At 44.4% G+C, this 24,094-nt stretch overlaps 1 long non-coding RNA gene across 1 annotated transcript; it reads right to left on the reverse strand.

The window, feature by feature from the left end:
• Nucleotides 1-257: 257 nt before the first annotated feature.
• On the reverse strand, nucleotides 258-23,426 carry LOC135319597 (uncharacterized). The gene is made up of 3 exons (XR_010378397.1): nucleotides 23,390-23,426; nucleotides 20,778-20,887; nucleotides 258-281 (listed from the first exon to the last, which is right to left on the reverse strand). It is a non-coding gene; the product is annotated as an uncharacterized LOC135319597 (long non-coding RNA).
• Nucleotides 23,427-24,094: the final 668 nt, after the last annotated feature.

Below are 24,094 nucleotides of genomic sequence, written 5' to 3' on the forward strand. Positions count from 1 at the left end.
ACAACCTGCCCATTAAGGGGACATGCAGTGACATCCGTCTAACCCTCTGTGGGGTGGCAGAAGAAGGAAGAATGAAGGCGGGCGCAAAAGTAGTTTCCATGGCATCCTCCGTCACAGAGTAGATGACTATAGGATTTCTAAGTACAGAACTGGAAAAATCATCCCATGTCCTTCCTTGGTTTTCATCGCTTCCCATGTTGAGAACTCAGATTCCATGACTCTCTGGATCTACAGCCTCTATAATTCTCTTGTTGGGCGTCACCGTCTGAGAGCAGATGCTTCTGTGAAAATGCATGGAAATAATTACAGGAAAATGTCTCCAAGAGGCATCGGCCAAACAATAAATGACAAGATGCCTTTGGGCAGAAATCTAGAAAAGACTCATGTGAATTGTAAATGACACCACAAATTCTTTTTCTTTTTCCCAAATACAATTTTGGCTGTTTGCCGCCTTGAGAGCTTAGGTGGCCATCTCTGTAATTTTCATCAGCTTGGACACACATTGAAATGGAACCAACATTGTTAGCCCAGCTTGGGAGCTGCTCTCTATTTTTTCCCACTCGAATACCAGCCTTACCAAAGAGAGTTTCAATTTGAGATGCATTCACTCCCTGAGCAGAAGCCCCGTGGAAAATGATTCTTGAGAGGACATGCAAATGTGCCAGTGACCTACATACAGAGCCTATAAGCCCATCAGATTGCTTCTGCCACTTGAAACCTGGGGAAAAATGGAAAAATAAAATTGCATGTGGTATGTTGTGCTCCACGAAGCTTTTCCAGGGCTGTTTTATAAAAGATCATTCATTAGGAACATTTTCCTTTGTCTTCATGGCTTTGCCAAATGACACATTTAAACTGGACGTGGTTATTCATGGAGTAATTAAGGTGTGAAATTATTGCATTTGATGTTTTATTTCAGGGTTTTAAAACTGCATGATCCTTTCACAACTTATGGCATCAGGAGCTTTTAAAAAAATGGAGGTCAAGGGATTCCATAGCTGGTGTAAACTACACACACGGGTAATACATCCTTGCCACTTTCCTTAGGCTGGGCGGACGAAGGTTAGCTCACCTAAACATTTCCAGAGTTTATTTAGGGTTAATAAAGTCGATTAGTGTCAAGGAATTGGTGGGGGTGGCATTTGTTTTCTGGAGGTCTACTTTGGGTTGAGGCACAGGTCAGAAATACGGACTTTGTCTCTCTCTGGCATCGTTGGGGCTTACCTTCCTCGGCTGGTGTGCCTTCATCCTTCCATTTTCCGCATGCCTGGACACCGTGCCCCCCACCCCAAATAAAGATTGGGTAGGGCTGCAGTTCACATTGGAAACAAACAGGAAGAGATGATGAGGTATCAAAAAGCCTTTGAGGCAACAGCATCAGAATAAGAACAGGGGAGAAAAGGGGAAAGAAAAAAAAGGTCAAATAGTCTCACTCATCAGGGGTCTGTGCTTTCCTCAAATCCAGCAGCATACAGACCTGCAAGTCTGGGTCCTTCATGCTCGGACACTAAGTCACTTGCTCATGGTCACCTGAAGCAGGTGGCGGCTAGGATTTTCATATCTCAAAGGCCAGGAGAGAATGGCTGGATTGGCTTCCCAAGCCTCACAGAAACCTCCCTTTCCCAAGGCCGTGTTCAGAAGACTCAAATTGCAAGTTAAGTAGACTCGGCTATTTAAAACTCCTGTGACTGCGGTGGGCATGTCTCCTATTCTTCAATTTCCTCTTGGAAGCTTTGTGCTTCTTGGAATCTAATTTCTCTGCCTCCTTCCCGCGTTGTTTTCAGTCAACCACATTTCATTGTCCTTAATTAACCTGGAGGTATTAATGCTGAGTACACAGTTTAGAAAAGCTTTGTTTCTGAAATTAAATTTCACCTTTTTCCCCCTTCTAGGAAAGATTGGGGCAGCCAAAAATATATGGGTCATGTTTCCAATTATAAAACACCAAGGATGCTATTTTTCCTCCTGCACTAATAAAAATAGAAATGAAGGAGGGAAGCTGAGCTGTCTGTATGAAGTCAGCGGTCCCCAACATGGCTGCTGCAACTGCCAGTTGTTAACCACCAACTGGACTGTCTCACGTGACCAAAGAGGCTGCCTGGCAGCCGGGGGGGATTTTTACCCAGCAGAGTCGCTAGGTGGCACTGTCATTAAGAAAGGATTAGAAAGTGCTCCTCGCTATAGACCTGGTAAAGGCAGTTAAGCACTTAAGATAATATATGCTTAAAAAAACCCAAAACATTGGGGCCTTAGCCTGTGAAATTGAGCAATACAGGCAAATTGTTCCAAATCTTTGAATTTCTGGAGAGTAAATGCTTGGGGGTGAGTAAGGTGACGAACGGAGATCCTGGGAAGCGGGGAACAGAATTGGTAAAGGCTCTTAAGTACTAAGCAGTGTTTTAGAATTTAAGTAGTTCAGCATGTTACGGCTTTGGCTTCCTATGGGAATAAAGAAGAATGTGAAGTCGGGACTGGAGAGCAATTTGATTAAGAGGAGTTACAGGACGTCGTGCTAGAGATTTTATCAAGAGAGACCAGGAGGTCACTGAAGCAGGAGAGCGACGTGATCTGTAAGTTAGGAGGCTAAAGTCATAGTTACAGGTGGGAAATAATCAGTGAACTAGCACCTTAACACAGGAGATGAAAAGTAGCCCGTGGGAGGTTTTAGGGGGGCTTCTCCTGGGTGGGGGCATTGGGAGAAGGGCAAGTGTGGGTGACTCTCACCGTAGTGTTCCTTTAACTCTCTAATATTCACTATCATCCAAGGAGAGACTCTTCATTTGTAGAGGATCTTCAAGACGTCCGACACAGTGCAGAGCCGTACTGACACCGTGGCCACCCAGATCCTGCTCTAGAGAACACTCAGACTCTTGAGACAGGTCAGTGGATTTTGGCAGCATGCAAATGGTAGGAATTCCTGTTTGTTGAGCTTACGTCTTTCTCCCGACTCTACCTGCAGCCCATGTTGCTGGTGTTCTGTTCTTGTCTCATCAGATTTTGCATCTACAGGGTCAGACAGCCACCCCCACGCAGCAGGATGGAAGTGCTTAGGAACTGATGCTCCCAGGAGCAGCCCTCGCTGAATGCTTGATGGATGTCACTGCATAATACTTTCCCCGGACCCCTCCCACAGACGGACAATGCTCAGGCTTGCGTTTCCCAAAGCTCTGCAGCAAGATGAAGCTTTGGCTGCCCTCAGTGGTATCTGGCGTTCTAATGGACGCTTTATTGGTCCCTTCCCTTCTGAGCCTCACTTCCCGACTTCTCTATCAGTGCCTGCTGGGACCATCTCTCAGCCTGCTTGCACACTAATCTTCCTTTGTCTCAGGGGGACACAAAGTAAAATAATATTGTATCAGTCCTGAGCTCTGCCTTCGGGAGAAAATATACTTCCAGTGTGGTAGATAACCAAGGCTAGACTCTTTTGCTAGGAACAGCAGCATCAGTATCACTTAGTAACTCCTTAAAATGCAGACTCTCTGGTCCATCCCTAGAGCAACTAATCAGAAACTCTGAAGGTGAGGTTGACAAGCAATGGTTTAAAAAAACTTCTAAGAGATTCTGATTTAGGCTCAATTAGTCTGAGAACCACTGCTCTAGGGAATTCTGGCTTAGAGAAGATTAAGGGTACATTTTCAGAATCTTCAAATGTTCCTCACCCTTCCGGTTGCTCTCTTCTGGGTGTTCCCTAGTGTAACATCGTTTACAATGGGTCCTACACTATAGGTCAAAATTAACCCACTGGCTTATAAGTCCAACAGGAAACACCACTGCTGATCCTCTGCTGAGGATCTAGCTCTCTCAACTAAATTTGAAAAAGCTCTCCCAGAATTCACTCCCCTCATCTGTCGGCAGCTACTGGTGACAGCCACAACAGTAAGAATGTGAGGCAGGAGGACTCACATTTACACACATTGTCTGTGTCGTTTCTGTAAGATACTGTTAAGAGATGTGGAGTGATGAGACTGTCGTGAAGAAGGATGCTAGGTTTCTCAGGTGTGCACTAATTATTTGCCCTGCCTCGGGCTCTATAACAGAAGCCACTGCAGCGCAGTGTTAGGAAGAGAAGCTACAGACCACCAACCCCCTCCCCAACCCCGCACGAGGACTTGGCAACAATCATCCCACAATCTTCATGAACTCTGTGCCAACTTTGCCCCATTCTGGTGCTATTACTGTCAAGCTCAAGACCTTTGGTTCTGCCTCTTCACCAGTTTTCCCTGTTGATTGACCTTCGTATTTCTTCAACAGATGTGGGATCCTTCTATATGCCACCCCCTCTGGCTATGATGACTTCTGATGCTTCCGATGTGAATTACCTACCCCATCCTTAGCCCCAGAGAATATCCACTTGGTTCTATCTCCCTCTGACTCCCCCATCCCATTTATCCTAGGTATTGAGACAACATTTACAGTCTAAGACGTGCGCCAATGCCATCAGCAGAGTGGGATTGATCTTGGGACATATGGCAGATGATCCTAGGCTTAACAGGCAGCATTTTTTCAGGGAACAGTCAGGGTTCCATTTGGTCTTCAATCAGGAAGCAAGAGGAAGGGAACCAAGAAACCTGGATATGGGAAAGTGATGCTGCCATCTCCCCACCAATGTGTCTCTGGATGTTTTGTGCACAGGAATCATATCCATACTCAGCAGAATGATCAAGGATTATCTCCATCCCCTTTGCTCCAACCTGAATTCACCAACACCTCTTGAGATATTCCTCGCGTGACATGTCCTCAGATGCTCCCATCTGCTCACCTTCTTGTGGCATCTATCACTTATCAGTATAATGCTCTTAAAATACGGTCCCTAGAATGGAGCGAAGCACTCTATTCTGATGCAGAAGATGCAGAAGGAGATGCTGTCTGGCTGCTTTACTGACCACCTCATACTCTCAGCTCTTACCTATTTAAGCTTGCTCATGGTTCCTTAGTTTTATTCTTCTTAATTACAGAGAGAAAATGTGGGTTAGAGAAAACCGACTGCCTTTTTACTGATAACATTTACTGTCTCCCCTCCTTATCATGATTATATGCCACCTCCCCTTGGAAACCATCCCGAGGCAGGGATGAAGCACCTCCTTCCTGATCTCTTGATTTCATTGTTCTGTTTATCTTATTATTGCAGCTGTGATCTTCCATTTCTGAACTTCTTTTTGTTACTAAATACAGGGAATTATGTTTTAACCCTAATGCATAGGATAGTGCTTGGGAGAGAGGAAAAGCTTAATCAAAGACATAAATGAAAAAGATATTTCTGGATATGTAGCTCCATCTCCAATTATTTTACATTCTTTTCCTTTTTAAAATATGTGCGACTTTATTTCTGGGACCTCTATCCTGTTTCATTGAGCTATGTGTCTTTTTTTTTTTTTAATGCCAGTACCATGCTGTTTTGATTACTATGGTTTTGTAATGTAGTTTGAAGTCAGGAATTGTGATGCCTCCAGCTTTGTTTTTGTTTTCCTTCAAGGTTGCTTTGCCTATTCGAGCTCTTTTGTGGTTCCATATAAATTTTAGGCCCGTTCGTTCTATTTCTGTGAAAAATGCCATTGGCATTTTGATAGGGATTGCACGGAACCTGTAGATTGCTTTGTGTAGTATGGTCATTTTAGCAATATTAATTCTTCCGATCTGTGAGTGAAGAATATCTTTCCATTTGTTTGTGTCATCTTCAATTTCTTTCATCAATGTTTTCTTGTTTTCACCTCTTTGATTACATTTATTCCTAGGTATTTTATTTTTTTGATGCAACTGTGAATGGGATTGGTTTCTGAATTTCTCTCTTTTGATAGTTTGCTATTAGTGCATGGGAATGTAACTGGTTTTTTTTAATATTGATTTTGCATACTGCAATTTACTGAATTCATTTATTAGTTTTAACATGTTATGTTCCTTTCCTTTTCATGCCTAGCAGGTGACTTTCTTATTCTCTTTGACCTATATGAATGTCATTGACTACACTCCTGCCAGCTTTGCAACCTGCAAGCTTTGCAGCCTCTTTTGTGTGCTCTTTCCCTAAGACCATCAATCTTTCCATCTTCATTCACCACAGACATCCACAGATATCAGCCCTAGGGAATGGGAGGTTAAAAGGATCTGGTTTGACTTGACCAGTGCCCTTTCTTCCATTCACAGCCAAGCTTTTGACAAAAATGGAGGACTTCAGATCCTCCTCACTCATGTTTAGTCTAGATCGCAGTACCCCTTTTTCAGTGGTACCAAACCTTTCTAGTGAGGCTTATGTTGCCAAAGTATTAAATCAAGATTGGTGGGTGCTTGTCAAAGACATGTGAAAGTGTGGCTGAGATAACTCTCAGGACTCTTTTAAATCCTCAATTCCAGGGTTCTATTATTCATTGCCTTATGGTTCAGTTAAATACAAGATTTCCCAGACTGAACTATACATTGACCTAAGAGATTTATCACCACAGCCTCTGGGACTCTTTGCATAATGATGCAATAGATTTTCAACCAAAATGATGCCCTTCCCTTGCTAATAAAGCAGCCCATTCAGGTTTAAAAGAGGAAGTCCAAGTCATATTGCTGGACCCAGTCAGATATACCTTCATACCACCAGCCCTGTCCCATCAAGGCACTCCTCTGTTTCTCACTTCTTTTTTTTTTTTTTTTAACTAACTTTTTCTTTTTCTCACCTCACCTTTGAATAGATCAGTCAAAACACTGAGGGGAAAGGGAAGTAAGGGGAAGGGTTCTTGAAAAAGTCAGTGGGGGAAATGGCATAAAATTATTCTTCTTTTTAAATAAAATTATTTTTACAAATAAGAAATGGGTAATTATTAGCATGTAGACGTTTACACTAAATGGATGGCAAAGAACTGGAATATATTATAAAGTGCCTGTTTTAATATCTGTATCTTGGTGGTTGCTAGGTTACACTGGTACTTGTAATAACATTAACAGCAGCTAGAAATATGTGTAGACACTTTCCTCATTGAAAATATTACTGGCAAGAAAAGGGACATACTGCTGGCTAGCACAGTGATATATTATATGTTTCCTGTCGCTTACTAAAATGCATCTTAGTTATTCATAGTATTAGTGGTTCAGTTTAGTTTTCCATGAAAATTGTTAAACATTGTGATGATGTGCCTTGAATTGAGGCATCTGAGTGGTGGATACCTCTGTCTCCTTGAATCATAACTATGTTCAATTCCATTGTCTTACTCTATTCCATTTCATTCGATCCAAAAGACCCTTCCTGAGCACCTACTAAGGGCTGGGCACTGTGTTTGGACACTTGGGATGTAGAAGTGAGTAAGAGAGTAATTGGATCAGAAGCAGTCAGGAAAACAGCTTTTTTCTTGAAAGCACAGCAAATAATGTTTCCTTATTTCTGTTTTAAGAATCTTTTCATTACTGTGTATCAAAGACGGCAGCGCTTAAATTTGCCAGTGGCTGTTAGTGGAGGGGTTAGCCTGCTCTTGGTTTGCACTAGGTAAGGCTGAATTAAGCAGTTAAATCAAATACATATAATGCAATTATTGCTTTGCCTGGGTCTGGGTGAATCTCATGGGAGCACAAAATTATCAAAGAATTTTAAATTGGAGAATAGGGAAAGGAAGAAAGCTCTAAAGACTTCCAAGAAGTAGTGATCATTGAGCTGAGATTGGAGAGAAGAGAGGATTTGGAGATGAGCAAGTGAGAAGGAGCATTTCCAGGGGAGCAACGAGGGTGTAACATCACGGGAAACGTGAACACTTGTTCCCTGATCACCACCATTAACTGAGCACATGCTCAGCATGAGACCGTGATTTAGTGCTTTGCCTGTATTAACTTAGTTAATCACAACCCTCTGAAGTAGATAATCGTTACCATTCCATTTTAAGAATGTGGGAAGGGATAACAGAATAAGCAACTAGATAAAGTCGTAAAGTTAGCATATGTCCTGAAGCTGGGGTTCCAACCCATACAAACTGGCTTCGAAACCTGAGTTCTCATCTATTACATGAGTCCAGTGTGACTGGCAGGAATGGGATGTGGTGGGGAGCAGTCTGGTAGGTAGGAGAGGGCTAGATTGTGCTGGGCCTTAAATGTCATGTTAAAAGTATTTATACTTGTCTCTTAATATGATGGAGAGCTGATGAAGCATTCCAGGCAGGGGCGTGATTGGTTTTTGATCCACATTTTAGGAAAGATAATTCCGGTGGGAGTATGAAGGCTGGACTTGGGTGGGGAGTACAGCTGGAGATATTTTTTAAAAAATTAATGAAGAGGATATCATAAAAGTCGAGATGAGAAAATTCAGCCTAAGAAGTACTTTTTGAGCACCTAAAGAATGGTTCACAGAAGCTCAGTTCCTTATAAAAAATTTTTTTAATCATTGGTCTTCTCATAACCATGAGGCTTGCGAATTCCATGCATTCCTGGCACCATCCAACATCTGAGCTGAGCCGCTCCGGTCACCTTTTCCCTGCTGTCATGTTCCTGCTTCTCCTCGCTTACTTCTTAGACTTTTCACCATGGAATCCAATCTTATACATCGTACCCCATGGAACTCCCATTGTTGTGAGGACATGTTCTACGAAAACTCCAGCTCCCTCACCAAATGCTTACCTCACCTTTTGCCTTAATCAAAGTTTGGATCCCCATGAAGGACAGAAGAGCAGCCCTGTCCTGTGTCCTAATGTGTCCTGTGTCCTAATGTCCTGTGTCCACTTCTCACCTTTCCCAGTATCACATCCCACCTGGCCTCATTTCCTTCCCATCCAGCCTGAACACGAAAGAGCATCATCCTCCAAACCCTCTTGCTCACCTTCCAAGTCCTCACCATCCTATGTCTTTCTTCAACGTCCACCCAGTCTGATTCAGTCTTGGATTTTTCCAATCACCCACCTCGTGGCCCTACACATGAGTAGCCAAGCAACCATGGAGAAAAATCACTGAAAGCTGCAGATATATGACTTGTAATACTTTTATGTAAATCTGGTCACATCCTTGTCCTACTACCAGCAGCAGCAACTGGAAACTCTCACCGCTCAGCTCTAAATTTCCCTCCTTGTCCGTGCGCTCTCAGGGGATGGCTTCATCTTGCACACGAGAGACCCCTCTCCACCCTCTGTCTTCTTTTCTCCTTTTACATTAATGCTTCCCTTCAGCTCAGCTCTGAACTGATCTTTTCTCTTCCATCTGTGACTTTCATACCCACTGCTTCTCTATTTCCAGGGACATCAGGTCATCGCATGTTTCTAACCTTTAATTTCTTCTTATCTACTGTCATCTTCTCTATGGTCCATGATCATGAGCAACTCTCTTGTACAGGAAAACAAGTCGCAAAGAAGCAGCAGCCAGCTCCAGACGCCTCTGGTCCTTCCGTGCCAACACACACAGCCATGTTGCGTAAATTGCACCTGCTTGAAAGTGTGGGTCACACCCTCTGTCCTCATTTTTTTTTTCATTTCTCAACATCCCATCTATTTCTGAGTCCACTGAAATGTATCTTCTGCTCTCCCCACCCAAAAAAGCCATCGCTGCCAAAGTCATTAATGTCATTATTGTCGCTAAAACCACAGGCAATTTCCATCAGTACCTGGCACCTCTGATCACTCCCTTAACTTAAAATTCTATTTTTCTTTGAATGTGACATCACCAAAGGATGGTTACCAGAGGAAGATTATGGTATAGTTTTTTGTACAAAATCCACCCTTGTTCAAATGAAAGCATCCATGGGAAACTGCACTGCTTACGGTGGGACAGAAATAAGAGATGATTGCTACTGGTTAACTCCTCCTGCAAAGTATTCTAAACCTTTTCCTCTACAGCCTGTAAGGCCTACCTGCCACCCTGCCTATTTTGCAGGAGGAGAAATCAGGGTCCTGGGAAGTGAAGGGATTTTTCTTAAGGTCCCACAAGGTCAGAACCAGGGCCAGGGCCCATTTCCGCTGACTCTAAACACAGTGTCTTCTCCATTCTCCAGTGGCTTTTTAAGAATATTATGAACAGCATGATTTTTCTTCTCTTTTCCTGATTAACCCCTTCCTCCTTTTCCTGCTTTCCTTCCTTGCCTCCTTCTCTTTTTCCTTTTCTTTAACTTTCTTCATTGTTTGCTTCTTTCCTTTTAAGAAATGTTCAAATATTCATCTTTTCTTTGCTTACCCCTCACCTTGCGTGAAAGCCACAAGCTTTGTTTGTATGCTTATCATTGGGGGCTAAGATGCTTGCCTTGAGGTCATTAACTATTAAACTTAAAGAGAGATAGACTTCCTAAGTGTTCGACGTGTCCACGGTATTCTGTTCTCCAGCCCATGAGCAGAAAGTCTCAGTTCGTTGACAGGGAGACCAAGCTGTTTTTAGTGATGATGAAAGCCTCGTAAAGGATGAGGTGCCCCCTCTGGTCTCCGCTGTGCCTCCCCAGATCCTGAGCGCTTCGCATATTTCTTCTGACCTTTACGCTAAACAGTTCTCATGGCAGATTTAAGAGGCATTCTGTACCTATACCAAATCTCTCCTCATTTCTCAAATCCTTCTCTGTTATTTTCAAATTCCTATCTCATTTAATAATTTATCTGCAAAATCCCTTCACTGCCCTCAACCTGAGATTTATGCCTGCCATCTGGCAAACGTACCAAATAGGGGCACCTTCTCATATCCACGCCAGCTCACTACAGACGGAACACCCTCCTAAAACTACCTGTCATTCCTGAGTTTGTTAGACTTTTCCACTTGGTCTGGTTCAAAGTAGGGTGGTGCAAACCAAGCTCTTACTTGGACTGTGTAAGTTCAGTCCAATGCTTTTTTTTTTTTTTTTTTGAAATAATGTTTTTTAGGGGTTTTTTGTTCATAAATAGTAAACTCAAAAAGAAGGAAAAATGGGAAATAGATAATAGCACAAACAATAAAATAAAAAAATATATCATTTTCAATCCCACCTTCCAAAAATAACCATGACTCTGGGTTGGTTGTGTATTCCCTTTATTATGTATGCTGAGGTGTGTTCTTTCTATACTCAGTGTGTTGAGAGTTTTTATTAGGAAAAGATGTTGAATTTTGTCAAATGCTTCTTCTGCGTCTATTGAGATGCTAATACAATTTTTCATTTCATTTTATTAATGTAGTTTATCACATTTATTAATTTATGTATATTGCACCATCCTTACATCCCAGGGATAAATCTCACTTGATCATAGTGTGTGATCCTTTTAATGTACTGATGAATTCGGTTTGTAGCACTTTTTGGAGAATTTTTGTATTTATAGCCACTGGGGATATTGGATGGTACTTTTCTAGTAGTACCCTTACCTGACCTGGCTTTGCTTCCAGGCTAATGCTGGCCTCATAAAATGGGTTTGAAAGTATGTCTTCCTCCTCAGTTTTATGGAAGAGTTTGAGAAGAATTGATGTTAATTCTTCTTTAAATGTTCAGTACAATTCATCAGTGAAGCCATGCGGTGCTGGACTTTTATTTTTTGGGAGGTTTTGAATTACTGTTTCAATCTCCTCGCTCTTTATCAGTCCGTTTACATTTTCTGTTTTTTGCATGATTCAGTCTCGGTAGGTTGTATGTTTCTAAGAATTTATCAGTTTTTGTCTAGGGGATGCAATTGATTGACATCTAATTGTTCATAGTAGTCGCTTATGGTCCTTTGCATTTCTGTTCTATCAGATGTAATGTTGCGTCTTCCATTTCTGATTTTATGTATCTGAGTCTTCTTTTGCTTTTTTCCTTTCTTAATTGATCCCAATGACATTACTACAACATCTCAGTGGTGTTTGTATTAAACTATTTCACTTCTAATCTCCTGTGGCTTTGCTTATAGTTAGGATGCTATTTCCTTTTGGTTTTCAGGTTCATACTTCGTATCTCCAGGGCAGCAAGGATCAGGCAGCCTCTGCAGCCCCAGCTCATGGGTCCCCTGTCCCCGTGGCAGGGCTGTTCATTCCCTGTTCTGGTCTCTGACTGTCTTCACAGCTCACTGACAAGAGTTCATATGAAAGAGAACACGCTGGGAAAATCTCAGGCAAGGTGCCTGGGAAACAGATTAAAAACAAACATACAAAAACACACCCGTTAAATTGGAGAATAATCAGTTTAGGCTGACTTTCAGAACTTCCTACCCAGCCAGTGGCAAAGAGGAGAACGTTCTTTGCAGTTAATCATTTGTCTTCCCTGGAAAGGAAAGGAAGAATGAGGCACTATGTGAAAAGTGTTCCCCGAGGAATGCGCTCTGTCTCACAATGAACTTGATCTTGGTAAAAAAGCCCCAAGAAGCCCCCCTGCAGCCTCCACGCTGACAGTCTCAGGAGCTGTTTCAAAGGGGAGGTGTTTGTTGAGACTTAATCCCAGAAAACAATTTTCTTCTCATTGATGGATGGAAGCGAGTTACGGAAACTTGGAGGAAATAAGGAAAATTATCTGAAATGAAGCAACTTGGCTTGCTTCCTTTGGAAAGAGGCTTTTGTTCAAAAACAGTTATTGAAAAGCCATCAATATTAAGTGTGTTTTCATAGCACCGTGAGATGCTCAGAGTGCTGTTCGGCTTTTGTTTTTCAGCCTTATAGGCTCTGCTCACTTTTGATTTGGAAACAGAAGCTCTCATTCATATTTCAAAATCCTTTCATGAGCCTCATGAGCGTCCCAAGTACAGAAACTGAAATGAGGAGAAGATGGTAAATGCAAATCAGGTGTTTCCCTCCCAGACCCTCTCGCGGGCATGAACGGCAGGCTTAGGGCATCTCAGTAGGCGTGCAAATTGCTCTCCTCTCTGTGTTTGGAGACAAGTGTCCAAATCGCATTTGCAGGATATGATGACTATTTGATTGGTCACCTCTCTCTCCTCTTTTCTACTCGAATGCACACGCTCTCTTACACTTTCTCACTGTGCTCTCATTCTGACTCTGCTCCTGAAAGCGTGTCTCTGCTGAGCTCAGAGAGCATTTCTTCAGCAGCGTACGTAAAGGATCACATCAAAAGAGGAACCTGCATTTTAAAAGCGCAAAATCAGGTGGAAGGAGAGAAGAAGGATGCGGACAGTTCGGTTCTGAAGGAGTATGTGGTTGCCCTGGTGTGGCCCTACCCTGAACTTGGATTGTGTGATTGTCCTGACTGGGGATCTTTAGCGTCTGCGACCATACACAGAGATTGCCATCAGCAACGGTGGGACGGCCATTCCCTGAATGTGATGTGGCTACGGTTACAATGGTCTCAAGGAAAGGGTAATAAAGGATGAAACAATGAAGCTTCATTCTCTAAGTCGTCACCGCGCCACAATACAACATTGCATTACGTTTGGTGACTATACCAACATCCACTTATCTGTTCGCCTGTTGGTGGACATTTGGGATTTCGTTTTTATTTCATTTTTGCTTTCAGATTTTCAACTCAGTACACATGTATGTATAAGAGATTTCACTGTAGGTTTGCAGACAAAGCATTTAAGTATAGGTGGGGGAAAACACACTTAAAAAATAGATACTAAACTATAATTTTTTAAAAAATGTATGCAAGGTTCACCGAAATACTTTTAAAAGAACGTTCATAGCAGCAGCATTTTTAATAACCCCAAGGTGGAAAATACCCCCAAATCCATCAGCGTAGAAGGGATAGAGTTAGCCATGAATGACATAAATACTGTACAGAAACGAGAAGGCGTGTACTAAAATTAAACCACGTGCAACATTATGGATGAAGCTTATAAAAATTGTGCCAAGCAAAAGAAGCCCAACAGAAGAAACTTTTTCCTGCATGATTCTATTTATGTGTAGTTCAGAAACTGACCAGACTAATCTTTGGTGTTGGATGTCAAGATGGTGGTTGCCCTTGGCGAGACGGGGAGAGCAACTGGAAAGGGACACAGAGGTGGGGCCTGGATGCTGGTCATGCTGCTCCTTGCGCTGGAGTCTGGCTCCATGAATGTATCCCGTTTATGAAAGTTCATCAAGCAGTATGCTTGTGACTTATGCATGTGTACACGTGTGATTTGTGGTCGATGATTTTCTCTAAGGTTGCTACTTTAGTAAAACATTCAAAAAGTGACTGTTCTCCAAGTGTAAAGACAAAAGGGAAAATCTTCTTTTTATAGGAGTCCCTGGTGGGTACCTCTCAGTTCCTAACCTTGTTTCCTGGCCTCAGGCCTCCCTCCCTCCCTTCCCCACTCACCCCCCAAAACTGGTGTCTTCCAGCATCATCCCCCTTTTCCACTGAGCCCTGGAGCACAATAATCCATTGCCTCACCACGCCCAGAGTGGGAGGATTCATCCTAGATCCTACAGTAACACCCTGGGGACCCTTGCCATGGCAACCCAGGTGGGATGTTAGCATCCTAAGTCGGGTTGTGTTGAAGTCTCTCCCCTGGTGGGAAGATAAGTTCTCTCCCGCTTCCCTCTCATCCACGCACACACATTACCCATGACAAACAATCCATGATAAGGACCAAAAAGGAAAGACTTTTTCCTCTAAAAGTAACAGAAAATGCATCTCCCTACATCTTCTCATCTTCCCGCAGTGGGTCAGAGTGCAGTCACACTGTCTGGTTCTGGATATTTCTATGGATGTGAGATACTGGATACAGCCGTTAACTACTCAAGGCTCCAGTTTCTTTAAAGCGGGTGTCAGGGTGAATCCCCCTGCAGGAACCGTGGGCTGGCTGCGTGGAGGAAGCTACGAGCAAGACCTGGCCTCTCCCAGGCGCCTGAGTTTCAGTGATGACTATCACTGCGCCCTTGTCCAGTGGACCCAGGGCACCCAAGGAGCACAGCCACTTGTCCTGGAAATGCCCCTGAGCCGCACGAAGCACCAGCAAGAGGAGGGCAGCTCCTTGGCAGGGCGTTCTCCCACCCCAGCCATCTCTACAGGGGATGAAGGGCAGCGTATGCACTTTTTCTTCTCTCGTCCAGAGCAAACCCCAGGAGTTTCTGTCCTCCAGTTATGTGTCTTTTCTGATTCACTTTCAGTGCATGCCTGTGGGCAGAGGTGGGCAGGGACTATTAAAGGGTGAGGACTCCAAGAGCCTCTTGGACTCACAAACTGCGGTGTGGGTCCTTCAGCCAGGGCTGTGTGTGTGTGTGTGTGTGTGTGTGTGTGTGTGTAAAACGGAACCACTATGCTGGACACCTGAAACTAACACAACGTTGCAAATCAACTTATCTTCAGTTTTTTAAACGACAAGGTTAGTAACTGAGAGGTACACGCTGGTAGACTCCTATAAAAAATAAAGTTCAGTAAATGTTTGTTGCGCCCCTTGGCTCCTCTGAGGCCACTTCCTCGCTTGGAAATTACTGGAGGGCTATGCCAACACGTAACAATGACAGAAATATCTGGAGAGCCCACTATGAATGAAGAGAGATGTCTGCCGGGAAGTTAGAGGCATGGGACAACAGACGGTGACAACTCTGCCATCGTACATGCTTTTTTGCTTCTGCATCTGTTTGCCTGCCCTCCGAGCCATGCGCCTGGAAGGCTCAGCGTGGATGAAATGGTAGCGGGCCTTGGGGAACGGTGGCCAGGGCACGCCTGGCCCGGGGAGGGGGCTGTCTCCCAGGCCTCTCTCTCCAGATGTTGCACGGGAGCTGCTCACTCCCACTGCTGTTCCTTTATTACAACAGTTGGGAAATTAAGGTTCAGATAATTAACTTCTGGTGCTTCTTAAACCTGTCAGACAGAGGGTCACGTGAGCACGTGGAGGTTGCTTTTCCCGGCCAACCGTAGTCAGGAAACCTCTCTCGCTGGCCAACTTGGCAGGTGTTCTGGAACAGGAGTCCTGGCTGCTAAGCCACCAATAATAAAACTTCCGTGGGTGCAGCATTGCCAACTGGCTCCTGCCCTGCTTGCTCCTCTATGGGAGGACGTCTGTCCTCTGCGGCGGCAGACCTGGTGAGGCTCTGGCAGCAGCAGCCCCCCCAGGGCAGGACTGAAATGCTCAGGAGGTCCCTCTATGCAGCACCTGCTGCTTCTTCACTCTTCCTTCCTCCTGTCCCCTTCCCCGCCATTTGCTACTCACCTCCACGCCCTCAGGGTTAAAGGCTAAACACGGACTTCCCCAGCACAGTGGGTCATGGAAATTGCTTCCACTGGATAGACGCCCCCCTACCATCCTTGTGCGTAGACTCTCCTGGGCACACTCCCCACCCTGCTCCTCACTGTCACCGTTGCTGGAGCCCAAGATGCCCACAGGAGACTGCCACCTCGCACGGTGGTCATCGTAAGGACTATAAGCAGGTGAACGCCCTCTGTCTACTCCCAATGGTCAAAAGGACAGGTACACATGAAACTCTGTCCTGGTCCCTGTGGTGGCAGAGTAACAGCCCCCAAAGCTGTCCACATCCGAATTCCTGGAACTTGTGGACACGTTGTCTTACATCGCACCAAGGGCTCTGGGTATGTGATTAATGTTACAAATCTTGAGGCGCCCCATCAATTGTATTCCCAGTTCTTGCCATTTACTTTCATGTCCGCATCTTTGTTTAATCCCTTGCCACCTTCTAGTGTCTTTTTCCCTTGATACCAGCCCCTGGACAACATCCACCCTCGCTCTATTGTCAGGCAATGCTATGGGCTTTCTGCGTGCTAACTCCTAGGCCCTGTTTCTTCCAAGGCAAATTCCCCCGCATCCTATTCTCCCACCCCTTGGAGAGTCCAGACCGCCCACCAACTTTTTCCCTCTACAGCTCTGCCACTGTTTGCCTTTCCCAGGATTAGTGACAGTATGTTGTATCAGGCTAGCCCAGTCCCAAGAAGAACCACATGTTAATTTAACAGAGAAAACATCTCATAAAGAATTGCTCATTAGTTATTAAAGAACTGAATGAGCCAACAGAAAATACTATGAATAACTAGCAACTACCATCCTTACGGCGGAGGGAACGGAAGGAAAAAGTTGAAATTATCTCTGAGTTGAAGGTGAGAATTCTGCGAAAGAGGCACTGCTTACCAAGAGCCAACGTCTCTGAACTTGGAGGAGGGCCCATGGTACGGGAACCCAGGCTTCCAAGGACATGCGCTGGCCAGTTGTTCCTGGCTTCTGTGAGGGTGTGAACTGAGGCTGATTCTGCAAAGCAAGAGCAGAACAAACTGTCCACTGGATTCGTTTGCTTATCCTGGAACAAACTGTGGTTGCCAGGAAGAAGAAGAGTCTGGGGTCCCAGTGTCAGGAACAGGAATGAAAGCATACTTTCTCTGAGGGTTATCAGATTTAGCCAATAAAAACACAGGATACCCAGTAAAATGTAAATTTCAGATCAACAACAGATAACCATTAGTGTAGGTTTATCTCATGCAATATTTGGGGCACATGTACACTAAAAAATTATCCGTCGTTGATCTGGAATGCAGCTCATTTTGGTGTCCTGTGTTTTATCTGTCAAGTCTGCGTCCTCCTCCAGCCTTCTGATCTCCCTCCAGCACCCCAATTTCCAGACCTCACAGGAAGCAGCTGGCAGAGCAGAAATGTGGTTTGCAGGGTCCTGACTCCAGCACAGTCAAGATGAGCATAGTGGGGTGGTTTTGGAGCTGAGATATGGTAACTTCATAACCGGCACAGTGACTTACTGTCACCTCAGCCCCTTCCTCCTACAAAGTCCCATAGGCACCTATTTGATTGCTTATATCCACAGTTAACATTTTGGAAAATTCTAGATCCTGGAAATCTCAAACTGCCAGTCTATGGGGCAGGGGAAGTGGGAGTAAATTATAAATGGCACACTGCCCCATCTCTCCGTGCCCCTCTCTCAGACTCAGTTTTCATCCTGTGCCTTGGAACATATCCCGGGCCCTCATTCTGCAGTGACTTTGCATCCTCAGCTCCTCCCACCTTGGCCTGGAGTAGCTGTGAGCAAAGGACAGCGGTGGAGGATGGAGAAGGAGCGGGGGGCACAGACGTGAGGAAGGGTCAGTGCTCTTTGTGAAATGACTTCCAAGTCTCTGCTTTTATTTTCTCCCCTGAAAAAAACTAGAATTTTTTTTTTAACTCGGTCACAGAATGAACAACATCCTGTGAACAAAGATGAACAAACAGAGCCCTAACTTCTGTGGCTGATTTCACAGATTTTTGACAGGTCTCTGGCTTTTTCAACAACTACATGAGTTCTCCTGGGACCCTGCCAGAGTTAGGACAGGACGTGCTGGGTCCTGTGGCTCCCTGGTTCCATTCAACCCCCTACTCCTTTCTCCCCTCCAAGGTGCTTTTTTTGTAGTCTGATGTCCAAGGACCTGCGCATCTGACATCCACCCGCTTTGGCAATCTTAGATTTCATTTCCACGCTAGTCTAATTTAGAAGGAAAACATACTCTTACCCAAACATGATCTGCTTGTTTACTAGAAACGCATCCTTCGAGGATTATTGTCTTCCCCTAATCACAGCTGAATGTGAGTAGATGTAAGCTCTCAAGCGACCAAGATAATCCTCCCTGAGATATTATCAGCGTGCTTTTTATTTTTCAAAATGGAAACAGCGTCAAGGTTTCTGACCGTGAAGGTAACACATATTTGTTATACAAAGTTCAGGGGAAAAATACAAATTAAATTACAACGATGAAAATACATCACCCAGAGAAAAGTCACAATTTAAAGCTGGGAATGTAAATGTCCAAATATTTCACTAAACACATACACACACAGTCACATACCCCCTTTGCTGTGATTTTATTTTAAAAAATAGCATATTACTCATACTAGCTAAGTTTCATTGCAGCAATAAATTAACTCTGGATTCTCAGTGGCTTAATAAAACAAAGTTTATTCCTCGTTCATACTTTTGCAACACGGCTGGCAGGGGCTCTGCTCTACTCAGCCACTCAGTGAGCCAAGCTCACAGAGACTGACCGCACGGTCTGGACCCCGTGGTTTCCTTGGTTGTGGCGGGATGAAAAAGAGACCGGAGCATCAGGTGTTGGCGTCTTACTTCCTCAGCCCAGAAATGACATGAGTTACTTTTGTGCACATCTCATTCGCCAAAACTAGTCATGTGATCCACCCAATTTCAACGAAACTGAAAAACATGACTTTCTGCGTGCCCAGATTAGTGAACACTAGCAATGTCTCCCATACGTGGGTTCACACCACACATATTAGTTTATAATCTGCTGTTTTCAGCCAACGGTTCGTCATGGGCATCTTTCCATGTGTCATCGTCACTTTTAGTGGCTGCACAGTATGCTACCTTAAGATTGTACCAAGCTTTAATGACATAATCCCTCAGTAATGGTTGATTAATGGTTGATCATTAGCTGTGTTTAATTTTTCTCTAATCAGAACAATAGTGTGAAGAACATTCTTGTGACCTGGTCTTTACGCAGGTGCTGAATTATTTTCCTAGTGTGAATTCTTCAAAATGAAAGAATATGCATATTTTAAAAATAATTTGTTACATACTGAGCCAAAGTTCTTCAGAGAAGACAAACTGATTGAATCTTCAGAGCAGTGGTCAAATGTTCTTTTCCATACGTTGTTTCAAGGACTAGATATTAAAATTCTCTGTTAATACTATCAATAGAAAAATGGTGTTTTCTTTTAAATATTCTGTTTCTTTGTCTCTAATGAGAGGAAGAAAATTTCATGTGTTTATTAATCTTTGAATAACTTGTTTTGTGAACTAACCCATTATTTCCTTATCCCCTGGGAGTGCTTGTCTCTTTGCCTGTCAATTAGTATATTAATATATCATACATATGAAGTGCATCAACATTTTAGAAAATAAATTACAAATATTTTCCCAATATTTTGTCTTGCTACTTTTTATGGGATTTTTAATTGTAAAGAAAAATTTAATTTCCAAGTTATCATGTATAATTTTTTCACTGTATCTATCTTGGTGGTTTTCATGACAGCTTGATCACCACTAAGTGTCTCGTCACACCTTCCCCACTGCCTGCAGGATAAAGTCACTTTGTACACAACTCTGCTATAACACATATCACTGCATTGCACTTGATTTATGTATCTGTTCATGTCTTTAGACTGCAAGCTCTCTTTGGGGCCATGCTTAATGTTATGTTTCTCTCTCTAGCTGCAGTACCTGGCACACAGTAGACCTTGTTGAACTGACTGTTGAACTGACTGATGAATTGAATGAGTGAATGAATGAGTGAATGAATAAAACAGCATTCTGAATGCTGAACTTGCAACCTGCACCCATAAAGTGATAGAAAATATCACACATGTTAATGTCAAAATCTGCCTTACTCATCCAGGGGAATACACTCTGGAAGTTACTGAAGAGCAAATAGTTTACAGCTAGCTGTTTTACTGAATGTCTCATGCAGTTTAATTTGGATGGATTGCAACTTGGAAAAGCCTGGAGCCAAGGTAAGCTTTGGAAAGAACACGGTCCATAATTGATGCAGCTAATGACCACTTCTGGGTAGCTGGGCCACATGTGAGCGCCCTGTCCTCAGCCTGGCCTGGCCACAAAAGCTGCCATTTGAGCAGCGCACCAATCACATTAGCCTTTTCAAACCATCAACAGAGGAGCTTGAAGCAATCAGATTTCAACAGCCAGTTAACCCCTCTGGATGATGTCTGTGTCGCACTTGATGCGTTCCCGTGATGAAAAAGAACATGACCAGCTACCTGAAGGCACCCTGTCCCCCAAGTCACCTTCCCACCATCAATTTCCTGCAATTATCATTATCCTGTTTCATCCATTAAAAAAACAAAAACAAAAAAACGTAGAACTGAGTGAAGAAGTTGGAGCTGAATATGAAGGATGCTCAGTTAAAGTGTGTGGACCCCAAATGTCACCTCTCACGCTAACTCGGGTGGCCCTGGTTTATGCACAACAGAAGCCCACCTGGTACACTCACCTCGCAGGTAATTTATACTCACTTGCTATGGTTGAACATTTCACGAGGCGCCTCCTCTCTGCGTCACCTCTGAGGCCTCTCCAGAGTCTCTCAATGAGGGAAGAAAGGATGTTCTGGGTGCCAGCAGACCACCTTTGGGATTAAAAGAGATACGCCATGAGGAAAGGATCTCCAGCCTTTCTCTAGTTATGTTTAATTTGTAAAGTCACTGGGAGGCAGGAGGGCTCTATCGCGCACGCACAGCACACTCCAGGTTGCAAACTATGCCTGCGTCTGTTCCTTCCTGCTTCCCCTTATGAACCCCACCGTTGTCGTCCGCATTTGGCTGACAAAGAAACAGGTTCACACAGGCATGTCATCTATAAAAACCTGATAATTCGTGAGGGTGGAGGTAGAGCTGGGATAGCCATGCCCTCTACGTGACCCGGATGGCAGTCGGGAGATGTTTAATCACGTGCATTTCATAGAGGAGAAGCGTGAGGCTCAGAGATGTTAAGGGACCTGCCCTGGGGAGCACAGCTGAGACTCCACTCCAAGGCTGTTGTCCATTCTAGCATGTGATGCTGCCATTCAGAGAGTGGCGCTGCCGGCACTACTCATTGGTTAGCAGTAAGCAGAGCGAGGGCCTGACAGTTTGGAGAAAAAGAGAAGTAGGTAACTAGACTCAGCACAGTGACTGACTTCATTGCACGATGTTTACTTTCCATTCATACGCCACTCAGCGTGCCTCATATATTTTTAATGGGAACATGCTATTAACGCCAATGGGATTGATTTTTAAGGAAGCACTAGGAGCGGCAAACGTGACTGCGGTGCGGTATTGACTGAGACCCATTATCCGGCCACATTTGCTCTGACCTGATCATTAGCCGACAAAGAGAAACAGGACGTCAGTGTGTTTCAACAAAGCTGTGTCCAAGAACGGGAGAAAGCCCCAGCCCGCCGTGGTTCTGAACACATGAATGTTCTGAACGGCCCTGCATGAAGAACTGGCCACAGGGCCCTTCCACGGATGGACAGAGCGAGGAACTGGAGGGGCTGCTTGCCACCCCCATCCTCCCCCACTGGGCTCAGCGTCCTGCCAGCAACGGTGACATCAGTGGCTCACACAACACACAGAAGAAAGCTACTAACAGACTCCAGAGCCAGATGCTCTTTGTGCCTCAGCTTCCTCACCTACAAAATGGGTATAATATACTTAACTCATCCACGTCTTGTGGGGATTAAGTGAGTTAACAGACACGAGGCGCTTAGCGCGGCTCCTGGCTTGTGATCTGAGCTATGGAAGCGCTCGCTATTATTCTTGCTGCTGTTACATCTGGAGGAAGGAAAACACCATCAGATCGATCATTAGCAGGGTGCAGATTCTCCACGTGGTTTCTTAGCTGTGTGATGAAGAGATAGACACCAATTCTCTTTAGTGATGGACATTTACAATGGGATAGAGAAAACTTTCTTCCCCGGAAGTCTTTGGGCAGCCCCGTATTTGCTCAGAAGTGCCAGTGATAACTTCTGGTTGTGAAGGGGGTGACGTGGGACTCACAGAATGCCGTTGCTAAGTGCCTCCTCCGTTTGCTGGGGTTTTTCCCTGTAGGTCTTCGGGGGCATTTGAGCCCTTACGGGTCTGGGCAGAGCTGAGTCGTGCTGGATAACAAAAGTCTGAGGAACTGACATAGTGGTAAGGCCAAGGAAGGCCTCTGACAGAACATTTATATATATTTCATGTGGGATTTGGAGTGGTCTGTAGTAAAACTTGGGAGGTAAATCTCTTCCTCTGCCCCTTCCATGCACTCTCTGATAGAGCTGTCAGATTCACATAGGCAAAATGTTCGTCTTTAATTGGAGTCAGAAAGATGTGGGGGAAGACAATGATAAGCAATATGATACCATGAAAAAAGCTTAAAACAATGATGTGGTTGGGATAGAATAATTACACCAGCATTGCTTATTCCAGGGTCATTTGGGACCACCCTTTGGGTAATGAATTAGCAATCTAGATCAAGGTCATAGAAGCGTGCACATCCTTTATTGAACTCTAATCCTGTTTCTGGGAACTTATCCCATTGAAATAATGTAGAAGCAAAAAATTCTGAATTCTGAATTGAGTGTCGATAGCAGAATTAACTTTGAGAAGAAAAAAAGAGATCAAATCTTAGAAAAATGGTTAAGTGAAGAATTTCATAGCCACTCTGTGGAAGCTCTGCTGGTCATTAAGATGGTAGGGAGGCAGGTGCTAAGATAAGTTGGCCCTTCCCTGCAGAATAACCATAACCAAACCCACAGCACTTGTTCTGTGGCAGTTAGTGTTCCAAACACTCACTCCGATTCACTCCTCTAGTCCAGATCACAACACCAGGAGATACTCTAGTCCATGAGCTACGTACTCTTAAGAGCATTCTTATTCTAGGGATGAGAAAACTAAGGCACAGAGAGGTTGAGTGACCTGTCCAAGGTCACACAGCTAGTAAGTTGCAGAGCTGGGATTAGAATCCAGGCAATTCTGATGTGTGCTTTTTTTTAACCACTACTCCATGCCATGCATGTTGGAGGGGAGAGGAAAAGGCTGCCCCAAAGAAGGGAGGTGTTGTTCTTCTGGAGAAGAGAGGAGGGGTCGGCAGGCAGCCCAGCACTCACCACTGCTTGGTTTCCTTGTTTGTAGAACAGGGCTGGCATCTGCCCCATGTGGTTGTAGCACAGATGAAATGAGAAAATGCACGGGAAGGGCAGAGTCCCTGGCAGGCGAGGCATCCTCGGTGTCTGTTGTCATTTTCTTCTCTCTTGGTGTTTGAGTAGCCCCTTTGAAAACTCCAGGCATCTGTGCTAAAGAGAAAGGGGTGTGTGTCCAGGCTCAGAAGGGGAAACCATGTTTGCATGTGGCGTCCGGACTGGGGAGAGAGTCCTAGAGGAGAAGATGAGAGGCAGGAACAACCTCTGGGCTTTGAGGCCAGGCTTCCCATGCAAAGATTTCCCTTTGAGGGCTCCAAGCTTGGGGACCCTGTGTTCTGTGTTATGAGGAAGCTGAAAACCCTCAGGAGGTCATAACGGGGATTTTCATGGTTCCACAGTTTGACACTGTGCCTCCCCAAGACTGACGCAGCTCCAGAGGCAGATGTGAGTATATTTGTTTAAAGGGGAAAAAGCGAACTTGAAAAAGTGCAGCCGGGGAGTGGGGCACACTCCAGCCTCCAAGGAGAAGGGAGGTTTGAAACAGCCCAGAGGGGGCTCCCCGTGGCTTTCCCGAGAATTGACACAGAGGAAGCTTCTGCTAGTCCAGTTGCAGAGGCAAAGGAAGGGCACCAGGCATCCTTTCTGTTTGCCTACCCTGCTCTTCTGAGATGC

This window comes from Camelus dromedarius, chromosome 29 (assembly GCF_036321535.1).
Source record: "Camelus dromedarius isolate mCamDro1 chromosome 29, mCamDro1.pat, whole genome shotgun sequence".
Lineage (NCBI taxonomy): Eukaryota > Metazoa > Chordata > Mammalia > Artiodactyla > Camelidae > Camelus > Camelus dromedarius.